This window comes from Mesocricetus auratus, unplaced genomic scaffold (assembly GCF_017639785.1).
Source record: "Mesocricetus auratus isolate SY011 unplaced genomic scaffold, BCM_Maur_2.0 Super-Scaffold_100003, whole genome shotgun sequence".
Taxonomy (NCBI): Eukaryota; Metazoa; Chordata; class Mammalia; order Rodentia; family Cricetidae; genus Mesocricetus; species Mesocricetus auratus.
Window position 1 is genome coordinate 79,166,922 of NW_024429188.1, and position 25,557 is coordinate 79,192,478.

Sequence of the window (25,557 nt, forward strand, 5' to 3'; positions counted from 1 at the left end):
TGGGGTATTTTTTTTAGGTAGCCATATAGGACACGTATTACTGCCTCTTGTTTCATAGGGGAAGAAACTGACATTCAGGATGTCATCTGAATTTTAAGTGACAGTTAAGAGACAGTCAGAGCCTCTCAGTCCTAAAGTCAGGCTACACACTACTCCTTCTGAAGAATGCCATCATCTTCTCTCCATAGACATTCCTCAATACTGTAAGTTGTGCTAGTCTAGATTTATATAATGTGGCAGTAGAAATTACAAGGGAAAGTTCATCTAAAGCAGTGATTTTTGAACCTTCTCCCTGTGCTCTTGGACCCATCAGATTGTTATATTAGCTGGGCTGAGCTTTAGCTCAGTACTAGAATGTCTGCCTAGTAAATTCAAGGTTCTGCTACCCATCCCAAGCACCGTGAAACAAAGAAGCAAGTAAGAAGGCTTACGGGCTCCCACAGCCAGGGCAACTGATTGACAGGACAGTAATGGATAGACCCTCAAGTGATGCCATAGCAGGGCTCCTCAGACTGTCCAGAGACCCCTTATGTTAGACACACATAATTTAGCTACTCCAAGTGTGGCCTGAAGTTAAGCATCAACTGGGTGTTGCTTGTTAGAAATGTTGGGGTTCAGGCCCTACCACAGGTTTACTGTATCTGAATCTACTTATATGGTACCTTAGATGACCTAGACCCTTTCCTTCAAGGAGCCCAAAGCATCTTTTTGGTTTTTCGAGACAGGGTTTCTCTGTATTGTTTTGGAGGCTGTCCTGGAACTAGCTCTGTAGACCAGGCTGGCCTCAAACCCACAGAGGCCTGCCTCTGCCTCCCGAGTGCTGGGATTAAAGGCATGTGCCACCAATGCCTGGATTCCCAAAGCATCTTATAGGTGGAGCATTTGGGCTGATGTGAAATGAGAGATGGTAGGCTGTGTTGTTTCTGATTTAATGGGTGGGTTCATTCTGATCAGTGTTCCCTTGTAAAATGGCATGAGTACTCACAGATTGCATCATAGGCACAATTGCCCTCAATTCCATGTCCCTCATAATATAATTTTCCCAAATTAACCTGCTAAATTGTAGATTCAGAACTTGTGCCTTGGGCCTTCAACTGTAGCTCAATAGGAGAACATGTCCTTCCGGTGTACAAGACCTCCCCCAGTACCAAACAAACAACCACAACAAAACACCTCTCCTTGGTCCTCAGAACAGAGGGCATCATGTATCACAGAATGTAGTGGATAACCCAAATTAACAGAATAAACTTGTGCTTTAAGAAAATAACTGATTTTGTACCCCATTGCTCTTCACTGCCTGTGGCTTGGGAATGTGAAGCAGAAATTGCTCTCTGCCTGTGGGCAAGGACACGCTCTTCTCTTGTCACATCTTGCTCCTCACCTGGTTCCAGTTCCCAGGAGACTGAGAGGCCACGTGACCAGAGAGCTGCTGTCTTAATTTTCCTCAGCTCTCTCAGCTACCAGGACCACCAGTACAGAGGTTGAGGGCACCTCAGAAAACCATTCCCTATACTTCATGGAGCCAATGAGTCTGAGTTTGAAGGTGGCTAGCCCGGAGTTCTTGCTAAACAGCCTGGGCCACTTGTGATTCTGTTCCCAGTGATAACCAAGGAACTGCTTCCTGGTAGAATCCTGAGCACATAGCAGAAATTAAGTAAATAGGGGAATGAAAGCCTTGCCAAGGGTCTTGGTCACACACCGGAGGGCATCTAGGCTGCTGGTGGTGAGGTTTTCACTGAGATACTATTGTTAACAGCAACTGACTGTGTCTCCTGTTTTCCTCAGCTTGTTATCAGTAACTACAGGGGCAGTAACCTCTGCTGCCACTTCATGAGTGCCTCTTTTGTTTCAGGTGCTGCTGTAACTGTTTTGAATGAGTAGATTTAGTTAATCCTTATAGCTTCCAAGGCAGTGTTAAATTATCATATCCAAGGTCAAGATGTTGTGGGGAGGGTGGAGAGGTGTCTCAGAGGTTAAGAACACTGGCTGCTCTTCCTGAGGTTCTGAGTTCAATTCCCAGCACCCATGTGGTGGCTCACAACCATCTGTAATGGGATCTGGTGCTCTCTTCTGGTGTGTACGTATTATAAGCAGGCAGAACCCTGTATACATAAGAAATAAATCTTTAACAGAAAAGATGCCAGTAAGATTGGCTTCTTTACTTTCTTTGGCTTGAAGATGGCAGCCATCATGTGTTTCTTCTCATGAATTTTTGGTGTGATCAACTGTTCATGAAGACATCTATCACATTGGATCAGAGCACATTCTAATAGCCTACTTTCACCTTAATCTGATCTGTAAATCCCTGTCTCCAAATACACTCACATTGCAAGGTACCCAGGATTAGAACTTTGACATATAAACAGGGAGTTACAGAGGATTGGGGTCCGTGATTCCTGTACTGTCTTACACAGATAACCTTGTTTCTTCCTGCTACCCCTTGGGTTTTTTCTTTCCCTGGTTTCTTTCCTTCACCCCTTTCCTCTTCTCCTCTCCCTCCTTTTCTGTCTTTGTCCCCCCTCATCTCTTTTTTTCCTTGCCCTTGTCATGGCATGGTATGGTTACAACAATACACAGTGCCAAGTTATGGTCAAGCAGCGTATCAAGACTCTGCACGACTTTTCCTGTCACTGGATCTTCAGAAGAAGTGAGTCGAGCCACCCATTGTAAACTAAAGCTGAACAAAGCTCATGTCTCCTGCATCTGTCTGTGGAATTGGTAGTGCTCCGGCTCATTCTTGCAGCCGGGCTCCTCTTGAGCGCCCTTGGCCTTTGAGGCAGCCGGCTTTGCAGTGGTGGAGTTCAGATGGGCTTTAAATGAGACGCAGGGTGGCTGGCACTTTTTGCTTAAATCTGATGGTCCAATTAGGCAGGAAAAGCAGCTTTGACTTCTCTTTTGCCTTTCCTTCTTGGCCCTTTATCTGCTTACCCCTTTTTCCTCATTAGCAATAATGAGGAAGTAGGAAAAAGAACCAATTAGTGGTGTGCCCATCCTACGACATGTGTGCACTTGCATTGCACTAAAGCAGGGTGAGAGGGAGGTCAGGAGGTCGCCACAGTCAGATAAAGGATTTGAGGACATCAGTGAATTTCCGTGTGAACTCTTCTACCCTGTGACTGATTGCCAACAGGGTTTGCAGGTCATCTGGTGAATGCCCCAGTTCTATGGGTTTCTCCATCTTTAAACCTAACACCCTAGATGAAGGACCTCTATCTCAGTGGACCAAGTTACAAGTAAGTGCTCCTTCTAGCTAGGATCTAGCTTGAGACAGGCATCTTCAAGGCAATTTGCAGTGGTGTGGCCTTTAGCTTCTTAAAGGCAAGCGGAGGAAGCACATCGTGGAACCACTGCTTAGTTAGTCAGGTGGGCAAAGTTCCTGTGATTTGACCTTATCTTCTGGTAGGAAGATTCCCCCCTCCCTCCCTCCCGTCTCTCCTTCCTTCTTTACTTTCTTTCTGCTGTCCCAGGCTTCTTTTTATAAAAGCAAAACGATGAGTGATTGGCTCATGGTCAGTGGTGTCACTGAATGTCATCTTCCCTTCAGCTACCTCCCACAACATTTCCTGTTTGCTGTCCTTTTGTGCTTCCAACCTCTCCTCAGTAACTGAAGAACTTAATCCCCAGACTGTGGTGGTACAGGCTCTAGGTTCTCTTCTTCTCTCCTCCCCTTTTCATCTGTTCCCCACATCCCCGGGCAGGGCTAACGCCTCAATCTCAATGTATGGGAGAGCCCGGAGCAGTGACAGGAATAGAGGGAAAGGCTTCATCCTTGGGAAAAAGGGATCTCAGAGGGAAGTGGCTGCCCCTGTGGCCTGGAGCACCACACCTGGACCCTGAGGACAGAGAAAAGGGTAGAGACCAACACCCCCCCCCGGAAAGGAGACCTTGAAGCCTCACGCTCCTCTCATTGGGGATAGTGAATGCTTGATTTCTTGCTTTCCTGGCAATTACAAAAGCACACTCAGACTATTTCCTTCTCTAGTCCAAGCTGTTTTGCTATGAATTGCTGATCTGCTGAGGGTGGATTTACAGGAACATGTTCTCCAGGTTCCTTTTTATGTGGTTCTCGATGCTCTGGTTTCTCTTGTGGGTCTACATGAGGGTCTCCACTTTGTACATCTCCTGCAGGTTCTCATTGTTGGCTTCCTCTGCCCATGTCTCCATCAGGGGCCATAGTTTATGCTTATTTTTGAAACAGCTGCAGGGACTGAAAGTGGCAGATGGTCATCTGGCTAAACCTTTCCAAAGAGAATGCCCAGGTGAGCCCCACGTCAGCCTGGGTGTACCCCAAGGTATGTGGTAATATTTTGTTTATGTGCTAACAAGTAAAGCTTGCCTGAAAGGTCAGAGAAGCAAAGAAGCAAGCCACTTAGAGAGTTCTTACCTCTACCAAGGCTAAGACCAAAGTAGGGAGGGCACTCCTGTCCTCAGCGTGACTGCAAACTGAATACACTGCTCTCCTGTTTCCACCCGCCTTATACTTATACTCTCTAGTACTGGGATTAAAGGCATGCACCACCACCACCATCACCCAGCTTCTATGGCTAACTAGTATGGCTGCTGGGATTAAAGGTGTGTGCCACCACTGCCTGGCCCCAGTGGCTAACTAGTGTCACTAGCCCTGCACGCTGATCTTCAGGCAAGCTTTATTTGTTAGACCATAAATAAAATATCACCACAAAGATGATCCTCTTCTGCTTTAGCGGTTTGGCAAACTTCTGTTTCTTTCTGCAGGGCATTCATGTCCTGGGATTCCTTGGGACTTGGCTCCACCCTCCCCTTCTCCACCTTCATGACCATGGGGTAGACAGACAGTAAAGGACTCAGAGGAAACCCCTCTGAGTTGCCTTCCTGCCTCAGGCCGGAAAGTATTCATGCTAACTTGGGGTACTAGGCCCACTCCAACCTGAGGTCCACAGTATGCCATCCCTCCACAGAATTCATACATTGGGGGACATGGGGAGATCCCCACATTTCCAAGCCTGGCCAAATCCCTGGTCTGATTTTGGACCCACCCAGTCCGTCTTGGAAACTTCTGGGTCTGACTCCTGCCCCCTCGTGGCAGTGAAAATGCCAGTTCTGAAGCAAGGTGTCTGGCCATGGAGAAGGTGGGCACTCCAATCCAGCGATCTGATGGAAGGACGGTTCAATTATGGATTTCTCTGGCAGGAAAATTTCTGAGGTTAAATGACTTGCTGAAGGAGGAGGCATGCCTAGAACCCAGGTCTGATGGCCACATCTTCTATTCTGTGACCAAGATTTAGAGTTGAGTGTACATACTATCTGGTGAGATGAGGTGTAGGTGATGCTTTCTTGCTTCCCTTTAGCTTTAAAAGTTGGGTCATAGGCCTTTCTGAGTATCTGGAGGAAACCACAGAGCCTCTTCCTAGGCAAGTGGACAAATATTCTTCTTTGTGTACATAGTACTAGGGATCGAACCCAGAGCTATGTAGATGCTAGGGAAGACCTCTACCACTGAGCCCTAGCCCATAATATAGTATAGAGTGTCAGGAGGGGCACGGAGCACCTCCCCTCCTTTTCCTGTCCATTTATGGATTAAAGATTATATTCCCCTGCCCACATAGATCATAGCTTGGAAAACAGATGTGCTGTGTACTTTGTGTGTGTGTCCCTTGTTATCATCATGAGCCTTTTGAAGTATGGTGATGCTGGGTTCCACATCTGTACCTATGTCATTGTAAAGAATATCATGTAAGCCTGGTATGGTGGCTTGAAAGAATATGGCCCCCAAAGGGAATGACACTATTAGTGAGGTATGAACTTGTTGAGGTAGGTATGGCTTTGTTGGAGGAAATGTGTCACTTTGGGGTGGGCTCTGAGGTCTCTTTGCTCAAGCATCCCTCACTTTGACACTGAGACCACTTCCTGCAAGATGTAGGACTCTCAGCTACTTCTCCAGCATAATGTCTGCTTGCATGCTGCCATGTCCCACCATGATGATAATGGACTGAACCTCTCTGAACTGCAAGGGAAGCACTGCAGTTAAATGTGTTTCTTGATAAGAGTTGCCATGGTTATGGTGTCTCTTCACAACAGTAGAAACCCTAACTAAGACACTTGACTAAATTATCTTCTGGAAAGGTCAAGCAACTCAAAAGTGGCCTCCATGGAGGATGTCCATGGAGGGTGGGTAGAGATGTGATTATCAGTTACCAGCAAATCTGACCCTGAAAAGAGGCACAGGGCCCATGTGGCATCCTTAACCCTCTGCCTGTTCTCCTCTTTGTCCTCCAACTCCATGATACTTTCTTCTTAGTGTGAGGTCTTCTGAGCAGCCGAAACAGGCCCTTTGCCTGATGGAAGACACCAGCCTGTATTTGCAGACTTCTGTCTTCTACTAGGATTATAAGAAGAGTGATAGTGATCCTTTTCATCCAGCTCCTTTCTTCTCTAAGGCCGGAAGCCGCCAGTGGATGATTATCTCATTATCAAAATCACCCATTATTGTGTATCTTTGTGGCATTATTAGATTTGTTCCCCGTCCCCTGTGTGGTCATGTCGTTGTGTCGTGTCCCCTCCCCTCACCCCCGTGTCCCAGTTATTTGGCTTTTTTCTTTCCAGTCGTTCTTTGAAGTTCTCCCCACTCTTGGACTCAACCGAAGAAGTTAGTAGTGCTTTTGTTGTGATAAGGACTGTTCCACACCATTCAGAAACATTGTCACGGTGTTCTTAGGATGCAGCTCTGCTGCTGGCACACCTTGTCCCCATGTGGGTTGCTAGGACAGCTTTGCTGTCATCAATGCAAATAGGCTTGAGAATCTCGCTCTTTGCTAATTGGCACATTGAAATGTGCTAATTGACCTGGAAGAGTTATTTCTGTGACTGTCAAGATCGAGCTGTTTTTAAAAGTTATAGTTTGGATTTGCGACTTGAGTTGGGGACAGAGTATCTTTTTGGTTTTTTGAGGGTACTTAAAGCATCAAAAGCTTGATTTCAAAGGCAGCCTGAAATTGCCAAAGCATTGACTGGGGCAAAACTGTTCCTTCGCTTTCCACAAAGGATGGTATGTACTGAATCAGATAAATGTAATGTGTCTGAGACGTGGTGTCTGTTGAAAAGGGTTTGGGGCTACCAAGTTTAACCAAATTCTGGAAGCTGCTTTCATATTTGGGTTACAAGTAATGCTTACTAAAAAACCAGTCAGAAGAATATAAAAAAGGGAGTTGTTTCATGCTCCCAACCTGCAGTTCTAGCACCCCAGGAGGAAGTGGCGTCAAAGGCTTATGTGCATGTCTTTTCACACCTCTCTCTTGCTCATACCTGTACATAAAGATTTTCATAGTTTATAGATGGTTGAATTGTTTGACATTAAGTTTCTTGTGCAGTTGAGATTTCATTATAAACATTATTCAATATATTTTCCCTTTAACCTAAAACTAGATAGTCAATACTCTCATTAGGCAGGCACGTAATCCTTTCCCATTACCTGCTTGATGGTTGGATTGGATCATATATTATAAGTATTCTCTGTGAGGATGGACAGTGTCTCTTGCTTTCTGTCTAACCCCTGCAGGGCCTCATACTTAGAATATTATAGATACTGCAGATAAGAACAATTGAATACTCAGGGCCTAGAAATGCAGGTCTGTATGTTGTTGAGGCAGGAGGATGACAAGTTCAAAGCCAGTTTGGGCTATATTCTGAGTTCGAGGCTAGTCTGAACAATGTAGTGAGACCTCGTGTCAAAAAATAAAAAGAGGGTTGGTTGGTTAACATGTGGGAGGGTCTAGATTTAGCCCCCAATACAAAAAAAAACCCATGAGATTGGGAGGTAGCATGCTGGTAGGAAAATTAGGAGTAGATATGCTCATATACATGTGTGAAATTCTCAAATAGTCAAGAAAGTTTAAAAAAAAGATAAAAGGACTCTACCAGAAAATCTTCCATAATATTGAGAATGTCCAGAGGTCCCTTTCATGGGTTTTGGGATCTTGGGTTTGAAGAAAGAAAGGTGGTAGAGAGCTTTTCCAGGTGACTTACTTTTTTCAGCCACTTCAAATCCTATTTATTTCTATGATTATAACAAAAGACAAAGTTATTACTGAAAATACACAAGATACAGTAAACCAGAACATTCCTCACCAATACATAGACGCTTTCCCCCATAGATTACAAACAATAAAATGCAAGAGGCTTTTGTGTGTTTGTGTGTGTGTGGGGGGGTGTTCATACTGGGTAAGTGTAGACATCATTCATTAGGCAGTGAACCTTTGAGTTACATCCCAGAACTCGTTTGTTTTTCTACATTTTGCTTTATAATGGGATTTCACACAGTAGTCCAGCTTATCCTTCTGAGTAGCTAGGATTATATAGGCCTGGACCACCTGGCTTGGACATCTGATTTTTATGGATAAACTTAATATATGTATAGTACAGAAAAAATGAAAATACAGAAAAACTCTCAAATCAAACTGAAATTATGGGGCAAAAGTGACTGTTAGTGTTGTTTGCTTCATGTTCTAGAAGGGCCTTTTCCCCTCTGTAGATGTTAAGAGGTCACAAGTGCCCTCTGTGGAGCCAGTCTGTCTGTGGATTTCTGGTCAGTCCCTGTGTACAGCCACATGACCTTGCATAAGGTAGTGAGTGTCCTTGCTGTCCTCATTAGCTTATCTGTAAGTTATTCTGTGCCAGTGAGGCTCATAGTTAGCTGAGCTGGCCCCACAGGGAGGTATGGGGAAGCACCCCGTGAGGAGAGGCTACTACTGTTGCTAATATTATATCAAAATTTGAGGAGGCCTGCTGTGAGTGTGCCATTTTTTAATGTTAATCTGAACCGTTTTGGCCTCAACTCCCTGAGTTGCTCAGTGTCATGAAGGGGGCTTTGTTTCTGTATTAGCCTTGCTGAGTGAGATTAAAATTCCCTGGCAGGGATTCTTGTTCTCATTGATGAACACTACTTTTAGTTTTTGTGTTTGGCTCAGGGGCAGTATGTTTGATTAGGAAACTGGCCAGCCCTCCCCCTTTCCTTCCCTCCTGTTGGGTAAATTAGGCCCATCCTGCCTCCACCCCATCTCTCTCCTTTCTCTAAAATTAGACAGACCTATTTGGTTGCTAAGTAGACCCAGGCCAGAGGCTGAGAAACTACTTGGACTGGTACCGTGGGAGTTATGTTTCAGCCTGTTTGCCTTCTGAGCTTCCTGGTGGCTTGCCTTGGCTCTATAGAACACAGTCCTTCCCAGTATCTTCTCTTCACCTTGAGTTACTATTCTAAATGTTGATTGTTTTAAAGGGTGGGTGCAGGATCTTATGTATTCCAGGTTGGACTCAAACTCACTAGGTAACCACAGATGACCTTAGATTCCAAATCTCCAGTCTCGCCTCTAAAGTGCTGGGATAATAGCCATATACCACCACACCTAGCTAAGAGAGATTTCTTTGTGTAAAAAAGTCTCATTTGCCAAGTCACTTCTTCCTTCCCGGTCTGTGGATTGCTGGTTGTCAACTCTGACTGCACAATTCAGATTGTGGCTCAGTAGGATGAGTGCTTGCCCAGCATGCATGAAGCCCTGGTTTTACTCTCCAGCACTCCACTAAAACCAAAACCAAAACAAAACAAAAACCAAACAACAACCTGTGTCAGGAGGATCGGAAGTTCATGATCATCCTGAGCTGCATTATGTGTGCAGAATTAGCTGGGGATGCATCATGAGCTCCTGTCTCAGAAACAAAACAAGACAGTCCACCAATGAATGCAAGGGACTGCTGGCCATTTCAGTGAGCAGCCTGGGCATCTGTGCTCCTCTAGTCCCAGTTTGTCCCCAGCTGAAACTTGGATCTTTGGAGCAGTTCTTTTTACCTCATCTAGCACGGGATAGCCAAGTAGGACTGGCGGTATCTGCTCTCTGTACCTCATAGATATGGCTTAGAGAGAAAATACCAAAGAAAAGAAGAGCGGGTAGATAAGGAAGAACTTTGAAATTGAAAAGTACTATGGAAAGGACTCCTTGATCTCCTGTCATCATTCAGTAATATTTTTGGAGCAGGGAATTAATTGAGGGCCAACAGACACATAATAAATGCATCCTTTTAAAGTATCCCTTAAGTGACTTTTAGTATATTCAGTGTGTGCAGACAGCATTAGTACTTGATTTTAGATGTTTTTCATCATCTATTCTCCCAAACCAAGTCCTGTACCTGCTAGCCTTCACAACTCATTTGTGCGTTTCCCCATCTTCACTGTCTGGCATTTAGCTATCAACTTTCAGTCTCCATGGGTTACCTCTTCTGGACATAATGGAAATTAAATCTTATAATGTTTTGATTTTGGTGTTTTTTCACTGAACTTGCCTTCAAGGTTCATTCATGCCACAGTATGAGTTAATATTTTATGTTTATGAGCATATAATATCCCTTTGCATGATGTGTGATGTTTTATTTAGCACTTCGGGCATTACTATGGTTTGTCCTTTCTGACTGGAATGTCTGTTATTGCCGTGCGTATTTGTTTAATAATGGATGTCTGTTTAGATCTGCACCTTGAAGTTGGATTGCTGCATCATAAAATAACTCTGTCTAGGCCTTGGAGGAAACTCCTTTGTAACATGACTGTATCAGTTCATATCCTCGCCAACAATGAATCATTTCCAGGTTATTCACATCCTTGCAGTCTTCTTGTCCTCTTCATTAGAGACTCAAAGATGTGATCTGGAATATCATTGTGGAGTTTTTGTTTGCTTGCTTGTTTGATGTTTTGAGACAGGGTTTCTCTGTCTGACAGTCTGGCACTCTGTAGACCAGGCTGGCTTTGACCTCACAGAGATCCACCTGTCTCTGCCTCCCGAGTGCTGGGATCAAAGGCATGTGCCACCACCACCCAGCATCATTGTGGATTTGATTTCCCTGATGAGCTAAATGATGCTGAATGCCTTTCCACGCACTTGCTAGCCATTTGTTGCCTTTGGGGGTTATTTTTAAAAAACTTTTCAAATTGAGTTGTTTTTATTATTCAGTTTTAAGAATTCTCTTTAAATATTAGACCCATACCAGACATATGATTAGAAATAATTTCTCTTGTTCAATTGGTTGTTTTTTATTTTCTTTCTTGTTTGTTTTCTCTCCAATTTTTGAGACAAGATCTTTTTTTTTGTTTGTTTGTTTTTGTTTTTACGAGACAGGGTTTCTCTGTATTGTTTTGGAGGCTATCGGTCCAGCCTGGCCTCGAACTCACAGCGATCCACCTGTCTCTGCCTCCCGAGTGCTGGGATTAAAGGCGTGCACCACCACCGCCCGGCTCTTGAGACAAGATCTTACATGTCCTAGGCTAGCCTTGAATTTGCCATGGAAACAAGGATGACATTGAACTCTTCTTCCTGCCCCATCTCCATTTCCCGAGTGCTAGGATTACAGGTGTTTACTATCACATCTGGTTCTTTGCATCTTCTTGATTATGTCCTTTGAACCAAACATTTTTTTTTAATTTCAAGAAACTCAAATTGCTTTTGATTTGGCTGTCCCTTGAAATACACATTTTTAAAAAAATTTGAAAAACTCTAACATCTCTACTTTCGATTTGGTTGCTTTTACTTTTTTGGTATAGCATATGAAACATATTATTGGCTAAGATGAAGAAGAGAGTCTCAAAATGTTAGCTCTTCCATTTGGGTCTATGATGATTTTTGAGTGAAATTTTCAATGTGGTATGAGTTAGCAGTAATCTAAAGTCATTTTTTAATATATGAACTTCCAGTTTGTGCCATTTGTTGAAATGACTGCTTTCCCTCTGCCAAAAGTCAGCCAAAAATAATTATCAGGTTTATTTCGGAATCTTCTGTTCTGTCTTGCTTATCTATGTCTTGCCTAATATAAATGTACTATACTGTGTCAATCCCTGTGGCATCATAGGAGGTGTTACATTGTTTGGTTTTGTTTTTAAATAGAGTCCCTCTGTGTAGCTCAAGCTGGCTCACACATTTCCATTCTCTTGACCCTCCCAAGTGCTTGGATTACACCATCATACCTGGGGATGGAAAGTTTGAAAGCTGGGACATACACATTTTCCAAGATGGTTTTTAGCTTTTCTGAGGCCCTCACTTCAGCATGTAATTTTTGTAAAGCGGCCAATAGAGGATTTGATAGAGAATGCATTGAGTGTAGTTTTTTTTAAAGAAGCTTGTGCATCTTAAAAACATTAATCCCAATCCACAAAGACAAGATAGCTAAGCATTCAGTTCTTTAACTTTCGGTGATAACTAGTCTAGAATAAATGTATATACATATAGGATATAGGATAAATGTATAGGATGCATGTTTCTTTTGTTAAATTTGTCACTGTGTATTTTATTCTTTTTGCTTGTTTTTTTTTTGACAGGACTTTCTATATAGTCCTGTCCTGGAACCTGCTATGTAGACCAGGCTGGCCCTGAATTCACAGAGATCCTCTTGCCTCTACATCCTGAGTACTAATATTAAAGGCATGCACAGCCACAGACATGTTTTTTGTAAATGGAATTTTTTTGAGACAGTGTCTTTCTATGTAGCCCTGGCTGTCCAGGAACTTGCTCTGCAGACCAGGCTGGCCTCGAGCTCCCAGAAATCCTCCTGCCTCTGCCTCCTGAGTGCTGGAATTAAAGGCATGCACCATGACCCAGCTCATAAATGGAATTCTTAACTTTTAGATCATTCATTGCTACTCTGGAGAAGTACAACTCAATCTCCATACTGATTTTGTATCTCCTCTCCTTCTAAGACTCACTTATTACCTCTAATGTTTTATATATGGGCTTCTGAGCATTTCCTATGACAAAATCATGTCACTTGTGAATGGAAATAGTTCTACTTCCTTTACAATCAGGTAACATTTTCTTATTTTCCTTGCTCAGTGGATCTTCTAGAACAGATCATCCCTCATCTCAAAGGGAACCCATTCTGGCTTTTATCTCATTAAGTAACTTACATGGGGGAGTGTATATAGATGTCCTTATCACACTGAGAGATTCCTTCTTTAATAAATGTTGCTAGTGAACTGTGTAGGATGTTGCTTAATACGGGAAAGGTAGCCATTGCTGAATTTGGAATAAGTGAGAAAATACCATTTCTTTGAAAGTGACCTATTATGATGCTTCAGGGATCCCGAGCAAGTTGTGTTCAGATTAATTTATGGAATCTTGTGTGAGGCGACAGTGCACACCTGTACTCTCAGTACTTGGGAGACAGAGGTAGGAGAAATATGAGGTTGAGGCTACCCTGAGCTACATACCAAGATCTTGTTTTCAAACCTGAGGTTGTAAGCATATGTAAATGACTACTCCAAGCAAATAGCTTCTTTGAAATATTGTAGTACCATATTGGTATGAGGCACCTAGGGGGGAAGAAAATGCCACTTCAGAACTGGTATATATAGTTGATCTCAACAAGTGACTGTAATATGACTACCATGCTTAGAGGGTATGTACGAGTCAGCTTAGGCTTCCATAACAAAATCCAGTCAACAGGATGGCCAAAAAAACCAAAACCAAAACCAAAAATTCTTCTAGTTCTGGAAGTGTGGAGATGTGCTCATGTGACAACCCTGGCTTGCGAATGGTGACTTCCCACAGTGGAGGAAAGACATCTTTGAGGCTCTTTCAAGGACACTAACCCCGTGTTAATGTCTGTGTTTGGTTTCTGTCACAGAGATGTTGGACACAAGACAATCATGTTAGAAAAAGCAAGCATTTATTGTGGCTCAATAGTTCAGAAGATTGAGTGCTCATGGTTGCTTGACTCTTGCTTTCAGGCTTCTGGCAAGGCAGATCTTCATGATGACAGCGTGTTGGTAGAAGAGCTTACTTGGCAGCTAGGAATGGGGGGAGAGAAGAGACACGAGAAGAGGGAGGGATGAAGAATCATAGGAGGAGGAGGAAGAGAAGGAAAGAGATCCCGATATTTTCTTCAAGTACAGGCCTCTAATGACCTGACTTCCTTTAGGTCATTAATTTTTAACATTCCTAATGCTGTGACCCTTTAATACAGTTCCTCATATTGTGGTGACCCCCAACCATAACATCATTTCATTGCTACCTCTTAACTGTAATTTTGTTAGTGTTATGAATCACAATGGAAATATCTGTGCTTTCCAATGGTCTTAGACAACCCCTGCGAAAGGGTCTTTCCGTCCCCCAAAGGAGTTGCAAGCCACAGGTTAAGAACCACTGCTTTAGGCCCCATCTCCTAAAGATTCCCCGCCTCTCAATACAGTCATAGTCTGGTAACTAAGTCTTCATAGAATTTTGGGAGACATTTCTCCAAATCACAACTGATATATAGCCAGCAAATGCTAATGTCAGCACTTCCAGACACTCCTCTTCCCGTGTCCCCTGCTGTGCATGTGAGCACTGGGTAGGATGATATGTCTCAGACATCTGGGACCTAGAGCCAAATGACTTGAAATGTGAGTGTAAACCAAGGCTTCAGAAAGTCGAAGAGGTGAGAGGTCCCTTCTGAGTCCTAGCGCTGCTTGGGCACCCGTGGAAAGACTGGTGGGATGAGTAAGGTCCAAGGAACTGACCTAGGGAGGAAGTTTTGGGCAGAGAAATGTGTGATGTCAGGAACATTCTACAGAATACGGTTATGACCATGTGTATGTAGTGTTGTCTATCTGTGGGTTTTTATTAATTAGTATTTTAATTGTATGAATTTATGCTATATGATATAATTTGGTATGTAATGATCAAATCAGTGTAAGGAACATTTACATCTCAAATTATTTAAAAATTTCAGCCTTTATTTCCAGTACTAGGGAGACAGAGGCAGGCAGATCTCTGTGAGTTTGAGAGCCGCCTGGTCTAAATAATGAGTTTCAGAACTGCAGGGCTACATACACCCTGCCTCAAATTTTTTTTCAGTTGTCACATAATCATATATATTTATGAGGTATATAGATATTTTAATACATATATGTAATGATCCAATTGGGTATTTAACATTTCCTTATCAGCACCTTATGTTTGCACACACACACACACACACACACACACACACACACACACACACACATAACTGAAAGTATTTGTAAAAGGAGAGAAAATGTATCCTAGTGCATCTATCACCTGGTTTCAATAATTGTCTACTCTTGACTCATGCTTTAACTGGTATACTTCATTCTTCCTCAAGCCTACTTTCAACCAATGTCAGTAGCTATCCCTGAACATTTTGAAAAAGAATTCATGTAATTTTAAGTGAAAGTATTTTCATTGAACATCTCTAAAATGTAAGGATGCACACATTACGATACCATAACCATACTTATAACAATAATTTTTTAATATCACCACACGTCTATTCAGCAGAACATATGCTTTTAATGTAGACAGGCTGCTCTTCTGGGATTTCTTCTGTAGCACCAATAACTTTCTCATAGCTAGTCTCATATTGTAAATTATGAAGTTCTTATGATTGTTAATTGTTCAGTAAGGCAAAGAATATAAGGTATCTATTGCAAACTTCACACATAGTGGTAAATGTTCAATAAAGATCACCTAAGGCTATTAGTTTTATATTAGTAATATAAAACACATTAACTGCCATTAAGGTGCCTTTGACAATGGTTTTGACTTATAATCAATTAGTGGTACTTAGAGCAGAGCAAAAGGATTCTTTTTGAAAACAATAATAAAAATATTTAGAAAGTGATCTCCCCAAACTACCAAAGAGCACTGGTATAAATTGGGAAGTAGATCTAGAAATAACAGCATCCTTATCATTCCCATCTGCTGTCTGTGGCTCTCTGCCCACTCTCCCGGGGTTCCTGCTCACCATGGTAGTATGACGTAGGTATTGAAAACGGCTTTCATTTCTGGGAGGAGAGAAGAAAATACAGACCTGGGAGTTTCCAATGCTGGAAGTTAGTGAGGGTAGGAAAGGACACTGCATTTGAAAGGATGTGGGTTCTCAGAGTGAAGCTCCTTTTTCCCTCTATGTCCCTGGACAAGAAGTGCCCCCATTGAGCCACCCTGCTTTCTGGCATGGAATCTGGACATGAAGCAGATTCACTTTTTGTATTGTCCTTGGAAATCCCCCTTGCACTGAGATGGCCTGCTCTAGGCATCAGCTGAGAGCTTTTTAATAAAAATGAAGCCCAAAGGAGAAATGATAAGGTATCTGATTTTAACCCAAAGTGAGAGAACAGCAGATGTTTCATTCTGTCTGAGGGTCTGAGGGAGAAAAAGCAATTAGCAGCTGCTACTGATTTAGCAACAGACACCTGCTAAATGAAAATCTGTAAACCCAGCCAGGCTTGGCACCAGAAGCGTGTGTACTGCTTCTCAAGCATTTCTGGGAATTGTAAATTATGCTAGCTTAAAATGGCAAGCAGGGGGCTCAGAGAAGCTCAATATGTACATCTGGACCAAGAGATTAGTTTTCTGAGATGGCAGCAACTTAGATACAGCCTCTTTGATTGTTGGACAGAGAACAAGAGGAGGGTGAATGTGAGATGCCTGATACTCTGTGCTTTTGACCTGACTATAATCTACCTTCAGGCAGCATCCCATAGGAACAGAGCACTGACCACTGACCAGAGGGTCTGGGAAGTCACCAAGAAGTATGCCTATTCCTTCTACTTTAGGAAAGATCTCAAAATAGGACGAAACCATAACTCTGGTACTCTCCTGTTATTATTGGCTCTACATAGGATCCTAACACCTATTTAACTGTTGCTTTGATTTGGTTGGGAATGAGGCTTCTCCATGGCCGTTCACTTTCCAGGAGTCTTTTCCAAGTGCATATTTAACTACTGATCTCCACATCCATTTTCCTGAGACCTACAGTAAAATCACACCTCAGGAATATAGAGCTCCATGAAGAGGGCTTTAGAGATTTGCAATATATTGGGTGTGTGTATGCATGTTGGGGAAGAAGATGCAAACTTCCATATGGGGGGAGGGTAGTCAGGGTATAAGTAACTTGAAACGTCACCTTGTTAGGGTATCTGCTTAGTATTGACTCCCATTTGTCCTCATGTACTATATGCATCTGCCACTTGTCTGTCTCTGAACCAGGCTAGAAGCCAGTCACCTATAGCTGGGTGGAAGAGATGAGCCCTGTGTTTCCAGGCTTAAGGCCAGCCCCTTACAGAACAAGTCAACAATGGATTCACTGAAGCTGTGTTTCCATTCCCTTGGCTCAAACTTTTGTAGTGGCTGCCATTCAGAAAACTCCTTGGTGATAGAATTGTTTTTTTTTAATGTTGGAGATGGAAGTCCCTACTGATTTGAGAAATCATCTGTTGACCAAAGGACGATGTCTTGTCACCACATTATATATTCTTAGAGGTCCTAGGTGATACATAGTCTTTGCTATGAAATACTAGGTTTTGTTGGCATGACAAACGTTGAGAGAGAGTTTAGGAGGAAAGATTTAGTTCTGCTCATGGTTTCAGTGTGTGCCTGGCTGAATCCATTGCTTTCTGAACTTGTGTTATAGTGGAGCACCGTGGCAGAGAGGCATGGCAGAGCAGAGCCATTCGTGATGACCAGGAAGCAAAAGAGGGGAGGGAGGAAAGAAGGAAAAGGAAGCTGGTGACAGACCGTATCTTTCCAGGTTCTATTCCCAGTGCCCCTTCTAACTAGGCCCCATGTCCAGTATTGCATTATGTGTTAAGAACACATAGTAGATGAATCCATTGATTGTGTCCGAGCCTTCTTGCTCTGGCCACTTCTCAATGATGTGAATCCACCTGCTGGGAACCAAGCTTTCAACTCATAGCTTTCTGGGCACACTTTACATCCAAACCAAAATATGTGAGCTCTATGAATGAAGCGGTTAGGTAGGACTTGCGTATTCCAGCACACACAACTGAGCATAGAATTAAAATGGCCACTTCATGCTCTTTTGATTACAGTGGCCATATCATGCACAGAAGAGAGCGTTCTCTATCATGTTATTTCTTCCTCTGGTTCTTATACTCTTCCTTCCCTTCTGTGATATTCTTTGGGCTTTAGAGGAGGCCCGGATGGATGGATGGATGGATGGATGGATGGATGGATGGATGGATGGATGGATGGATGGATGGATACATAGACAGACAGACAGATGAACATTTAGGACTGAGCTTTTTATTATTTGGTGGCATGTCTATGTGTGTATCATATGTGTGTGTATGGTGTAAGCATGTGAGTGTGGGTGTGCAGCTCAGTGCATGCATATGTGGAGGCCAGACATCTTTATATCTCTCTACCTTTTCCCCTTGAGACAGGCTTTCCCACTGAACTAGAACTTTGATTTTTCAGTTAGGCTGGTAGTGGAGCTCCTGGGTCCAGGCATATGCAGCCATGCCAGTTTTTTATGTTGATATCTGGGATCTGAACTCATGTCCTCATGCTTGCACAGTAAGTACTCTTACCCACGGGGTCATCTGCTCAGCACAGGGCTAACCATTCAGACATCACATCACTTTGACTAGTTATGAGCCTCTACAGCCACCATTGCCTACTAGTTCTTTATATAAACAGCTCTCTCTCTCTCTCTCTCTCTCTCTCTCCTCCCACAATACACACACACATGCACGCACGCGCGCACACACACACACACACACAGACTTATATAGAAGGCAATAGCAGTACTTTCTCCACTAAAGCATGTGACCTACCCAGCCATCACTGAGAGGAGAGGAGTCCACAGAGCCGCATCCCTCCATTAGGATGTATACAGTTAATGGTTTCTGAGGAAGGGAGAGGCATTCTTTTCCCAGTGGTATAGCCACTGCAAATTGCCCATACTCCTGTAAGTAACGTCTCTTCCTCCCCCATGCTCCTGTATATGACACTAATTTGATCACATTAAAAAGGCATGAACGTAGAAGGGGGATGAATTGGGAAGAGGGAAGAGATCAGTGTGAGTGGAAGGGGAACAAGGAAGTCAGGGTGAACATGATCAAAATCCGTTATATATGTGTATGAAATTGTCCTGATGAAACCCATTATATATAACTAAAGTATACCAATAAAAATAGGGGTTGGGGAGATGGATTAATGGTTAAGAATATTTACTACTCACAAAAAGCTGCTCATAACCACCTGAAACTCCAGTTCCAGGGCTTCTGATGGCCTTCTGTTGGCCCCCAAAGGCACCGGCACTTGTATTTAAACACGTTTCCCCAACATACAAATAAAAATAAAGAAGAATTTTGTTTTGCTTTTCAAGACAGTGTTTCTTTGTGTAGCCCTGACTGTCATGGAATTCCCTTTGTAGACCAGGCTGGCCTTGAACTTATAGAGATCCACCTGACTCTGCCTCCATAGTGCAGGGAGCCGCCGCCGCCGCCACCACCACCACCACCCAACTTAAGAATAAATCTTTAAAACATAACTAAAAGAGGCTGCTTTGGCAGCACACATGTGACTACTTTATGTTACATGTACATTTTAGTTTAGGTTATGAAGTGCATGTTGGGATTTTTTTTCTCCTTTTGTTTCCCTTGTAGCTGTGTCTTCTCTGATTTCATGGGCATATGCTCTTTAAGTAACTTGACTTATTTGGGGTGTATGTTTGTGCATGTACATGTACAAGCATTGGTGTGCATGTGGAGGTCAGAAGAAAATTTGTGGGAGTCAATGCTCTCCTGCCATGTGGGTCTAGGAGATTAAACTCAAGTCATCAGGCTTGGTGACAAGTGCCTTCACACCTTTACCTGCTGAATGAGTCCCTTATAACACTTTCCCTAGTAACTGCTTTATTGAGATAAAATTCACACAGCAAAATCTATCCGCTTTATCTATACAGTTTACTCCTTTTTAGTATATTCCCATTTGTCCTGCCAAACCACAATGACTTAGAACATTTGGATCAGCCCCAAAGAAACCTATTTCCTTTAGTGAGTGTTTCCATTGTGCTCTAGAATCTCTCATAAGCATAAGGAACAACTGATCCATTTTCTGCCTCTGTAGTTCTGCCTGTTCTGTGCGCTGTGCACAAATGGGATCATGTAGTATTTGCCATTTTGTTCTGTCTTCCATTTCACTCACCATGCAGTTGTCAAGGTTCCTCCTTTATTACTTATTGATAACATTTATTTATGTGGTTATATTATTCAAGTGTATGAATATATCACACATTTTCATATAACTGAATAACTGTTACTTCAGGTTAATTTTAAAAAATGCAGCTATGACTGTGTAACATTTTTGGGACAGACTTTTTTGTCCCTTTTAGATGTGTCCCTATATTATATTAGGAAAGAATGTAATCTTACTTATTTACATGTAAACCCTAGAAAATTTAATTAGCCACCCTCAACTTAGATGCCTATTTTAACAAATATTGTATATTTTTTAGCTTTTCTTTTTAAAAAGTTATGACTTTGTTTTATAAAATCAATGCTCATTTAATTAATACACATATTCATCCACATTTTTTACTCATTACTATGACTTAGATATGATTTGGAGAACTTCCTTCCTTGAACCAAGGCTTCATGTACTGAAAGTTAATCCTTGTGAAATCTTACCTGGCTTTGAGTTGTTAGTGTAGAACCCTTGGAAAATGATAAGTAACTTAGAATATAGTACCTATGGTTGAATTTTGATGACTTTGTAAGAAGAACAAAGACTAGAATATTACCCAGCCCACACTTGCCAGGCAAATCTATGCCTTGTAACTCTGCCAGCAAGAAGACCAATACTAGATAAGTACCTAAACCTTACATCCCAGAACTATTAGCAAAAATTAAGACTCCTTTCTTTATCAAGTAGTCCACCATTGGTAATTTTGTTAGTCATGAAAAACTAATACCGTTGGCATTTCTTATTGAATCTCAGACCTTCTTTCTGGAATTACTTTTTGATTCCTTAAAGTATAGTTTTTAGAATTTTCTTTGGTGATGGTCTGCTGATGGTAAATTCTTAGCTCCTTTTTGTGTATCTTAAATATATATTATATATGTATATATTGTTCTTTCATTCTTGGAAATCTTTTTCATTGCTTTGTATTTTCTAGATTCGTGTTTCCCATGTGTAATGAAGTTATAATTTCCAGATAGTGTGTCTTTTACACTCTGTGCTTTGGAAAGTCAGTGATCAGTGTTAACTTATAGTAAAAAGGAACTTTTCTTTTTTATCACTTTTAAGAAATTCTTTCTGATGAATGTTCTACAGTTTTACTGTGGAGTATTTTGAGGTTAACTTTATTCTGTTAGACTTTCTCTTTTCTGTTTCTCCTTCCTCCCTTCCTTCTTTTCTCCCCCTTTCCCCAACCCCATGACACTCAGGGTGTGGCACACACCAGACCGTCCAATTGACAATTCCGAGCTGTTGAAGTCTGCTTGTACATGTCTTTGTACATGTTTCTGAACAGTCTAGGCTGTAATACCTCCAAATGGCTGCCTTTCTCTCCTGGACCAATATTTCAAAGTACCTTATTCATTCCCGTCTTCCTAGCCCTTAGTCTTCCTTTCCTATTTTTCACCTTTTTATCTTGCTATACTACATTTGAGTTCATGCCTTCAGTTTTGTAGTCCTGTCTTTTTAATTGTACCAAATTAGCACTTCGCTTAGTGAGTTTTTTTATGTCAATTACTGTATATTTAATTGTTAAAACATTGAGTGGTGTATAGTCTATCATGTGAGATCTTGAAATGATCCTTGGTTGATTTCATTGTGTCTTTACATAGCATTGCTCTTTTTACTGTAAGTTTCTTCTTTTCATTAGGATCAATTTGTGGGGATTTTTTGAGTGTCGAGTTTCTCTAGAGATGACTTGTTGTTCTTGCTAGTCATTTGAGGGCTATTAGTTTTGGGACATGCTGTATGAAGCTCTCAGTCTACGGTTTTAGGATTACCCAAGTAGTGCGTATTCAGATGGCGAGGCCCCCGTAATTTGAAAGTGAGGAAGACTCATTGGCTCCTACTGACCTAACTCAGCCCTGAATTATGAGACTGGGAATGCTCTCCCACTGTAAGTGAAGAGATTGTGTTTCTCATGTACCTCTGTACTGAGGTGTAGCTCTTTGAGGATCTCACCTCTCTTAGACTCTGCAAAATATTTGTTCCTTCCCTGTGTATCATTAGTCTATAAAAAACTCAGCTCCCATTTAGTTGCCTTAGCTGGAAAACTGGATTACATAGTGGATCCCATTTATTTTACTGGGGTCTTATTTCACTTGGCAAAAATAGCCAGAAAATTCCTTAAGTTTCAGATTTTCTTTTGGCTGGTACTGTGGATCCATTCCCTGGCTCTTGCATGCTAGCTAGACAAGAGCTCTGTAACTAGGCTATACCTTCATCCACCAATAGTTCCAAGCATTTAAAGAAACAATATAAACTATTTTATGCAGGGCTTTCTCAGTGAAAAATCTCTTTAAAAACGAGTATTTGATTGATTGGAAATGAGTGTGTTGATCTTGTTTTCCAACCCTTTTCAGTCCTTTTTTTATAGTCATGTCCTTTTCCTCAGCAGCAGTTAGGAGGACAGTCTATCTATAGGTTGTCCTTGTTCTGAAATAGCTTTACATCAGTCAACAAATGCCTACACTGTGTCCAGTATTATGCCACATTCTGTGAGATAGCAGGAAGTCCATTTAGCCTATTATGCAGCTAATCAAACACTAATATCAGTGCCCTTGAGTCCTTGAAACAATGACTTAAGGTGAGGGGAGTATAAGGCTTTTTAAAGTTCATAAAAGCAGGACACCATTTGTATTTTACTGATAGTTATTTTCATAAAGAAAGTATCTATTTGCTAAATGAATATGTTGGCATCTGGGAGGCATGATCAGCTCCCATATAAGTAGATGATTCACTATTTTAGTTCACATGGTTGGGGGAAGGATTTCATTGAGGTAGTATGGGTCAGTGGTTAAGAATACCAAATCCCAGAGTCAGATTGTCTAGTTTATTTACTGTTTCTATGAGCAACCTTGAACCAGTTACCCAGGTAATCTCTACTTTCAATTTCCTTGTATATTAAAAGGAAATATTAAACCTATGTGAGGGACTTGTCATAAGAATTAGTTAATACACGGAAGGTTCTCCAGCCAGTGCCTGGTATGTAGCAGCAGTTAATTGTCATTTTGACTACTTTTTTGTTTTGAGCACTAGTCACATCACTATGCTAATGAATACATTTTCCTGGCAGCTGCCTTCCATTTCATTGTGATAATACTCTAGAGTTTCCACATTTACCATTCAGAGATTAAAAGCTTTTCTGTCTCTAAGTATACATTGAACAATTCTACACCCAGATATCCTTAGGGAGGTTTATGAAAATAAAAGTTGCTGGGTTCCATCCAGAGAAGATTATTTTGGTGCCAGTCTGATATAGATAAAAAATTGTGCACATTCTAAGTTGAATGAGACAGGATCTTCTGGGAGTGTACATTTAACAACCATCAGAGTTGATGAAAATCTGGGAGGAAATGGAGAATGGGAGACAGAAGTGGAAGAGAAACGAAGAGGGTCTGCGCATGCCAGGATATAGTCAAGTACCTCTCACCTCTTGGGGACTCAAGGGAGCATGTGACATTTGCCTTTCATTGATGTAGAAAGTGGTGGACTTGCCTGCAGCTTATAGCAAGGCTTATAAGGTGAATTAAGGGAGATGCCTTTTTTTCAGGCAGGCTTGCCTCACAATTTCAGACCTGCCTACCCCTCCCATGTGTCCCCCAGACTATTGAGGATTAACTAGATTCCTTGCTTAGCAGCTGTGGGGTAGAGGGCAGGTTGAGTGCCCTTGAGCTGTTAAGACAAGACTGAGAGCCTTTGATTTAGTGCTAGTAGACTGACCTTATCTCAAGTCACTTGATGCTGAAGTCCTTTGAAGTCACTGTGAAAGGCGGGGGAGGGTACCACGGATGGCCTGGGTTGATGAGCAAGTGAGAGTTAGCTTTCTATGGGTTACCTGGTTAGAGTAGAATCTACAAGTTGAGGCAGGACAGAATGAGGTTTGGACTGGTGAGTGGTGGGAAAGACCCTCTTTGAGCCCTTTGCCACTATACCCAAGTATGAGGTCCAGCCTTGGGCAGGTCGGTGTGTGCTGTTTGGCTGCTTCAAAACAGTCTGGTTGACCTTTGCCTTGCCCTTGCCCTCAGTTCCTCTGGAGGCCTTATACACTCTCTGTTTTTAGCTTTTCCTTTGGGTTCTACATAGAAAAACATACGGACTTTCTCTCCTTGAGTGAGAAATCAAACAGTGAGTTTGTTGTTGGACTTTCGAGACCTGAAGTTCCTTCTTGTGTACTCAAAAGGCTGCTTTCTAAATTGCATCACATTTGACCTGTGGCACAGTCTGGAAACGTTTGAAAAAGTGATAAACCTAGAATTAGTGAATTTCAGAACATCTATGCCCACTTCTGTGGGTAGTGCCTATATCATAGTAGCCAGATAGGACAGGGACCTGGAGTCTCACTGGTGACCCTAACTCTATTAGTAGAGCAGCATAAGGAATGGAAGAGACCATAGTCATGGAGATCATGGGTTCTGAAGTCAGATTCCTTGAATTCAAATCCCAACTCAGTCATTTAACAAGCCATGGAACTATGCCCAAGCTGGTTAACTGAGCTGTCTTCCTTTTAAGTAGGTATTGGTGCACACAGTTGGGGTAATCACATTTACAACTGTGGATTTGTAGCATCTTCGCCATTCATCCATGCATGTTCTCTTTTTATTTTGTTTTTGTATGTATTTGTTTATAGACAGTATAATTCCTGTAGGCCTAGGATAAGAATTAACCCGTGTGTTATCCTTCTAATTCTGCTGCCTCTGTCCTTAACTGCCCCCAAGACAAAACTTTTGGCCTGAGTTTTGATTACTATTCCTTTGCTTTATCTAAAATATAGTTTTATTGGGAAGATTTTTTAGAAGCCATACGTAACAGAAACTCTCTTTGTTGGACATGACAGGGCCATTGCACACACAAAATCATTGCCACTGTGACTGCATGCATAATAATACCTGCACAAGATCAAGCAGCCCAAATCACAGCATGGATGGAAGAAGGCCTCGGGAGGCCCCACCCAGTAGCTGAGAAACTATTTGCAATTGATGGATGTTTAGGGATGGAAAGTATGTTTCCTTCGGGGATGTGGCACATACACACAGCACTAAGTGTACTCAGTGGGTTTCACAAAAAGAGAACACACGGAATTGGGAGAGAAAAGTGGTAGAGGACATAGAGTAAGAATTAGAGTTCAGGGAATAGGGAGTGGGTTTGATCAATACATAATATATGCATGTGTAAAATCTCACAAAGTAGTTTTATCTCTCAGATGTACAGATATGTCTATAAACGTGAATATGTAGTTATAGATTCCTAAATAAGATGTTATTCAGTTTTAGTTGTTTACTGGCCTTTATGTAGATGTGTGTGTCATTTTCTAGAACTTTCTTGTTCTATACAACAGTATGTTCATTCTTTCTATGGAGTGCCTATAACTATAGTTACGTTTTTTCAGTGTGACATTCTCTCACATAAGTTGGCCAGTGTCCTTCTCTGTTCTACCTGGGACAGCCATTTGGTTTCTAGTAGTTGGCTATTACATAAAAGGTGACCTCACTCTGTGCCTCATGTTCTCCATGGTGCACTGGCTGTGGCAGCAGGAACATGGGGCAGGTGTCACCTTGCATCCAGG

General features: G+C 42.0%; 1 protein-coding gene and 1 pseudogene across 7 annotated transcripts in view; one reads left to right on the forward strand and one right to left on the reverse strand.

Moving 5' to 3' along the window:
• The window catches only part of Tmem164 (transmembrane protein 164), a 160,811-nt gene that overhangs the window by 86,160 nt on the left and 49,094 nt on the right, over nt 1–25,557 (forward strand). The window lies entirely within an intron of this gene.
• Nucleotides 3,715–5,101, reverse strand: LOC110343197 (annotated as a pseudogene).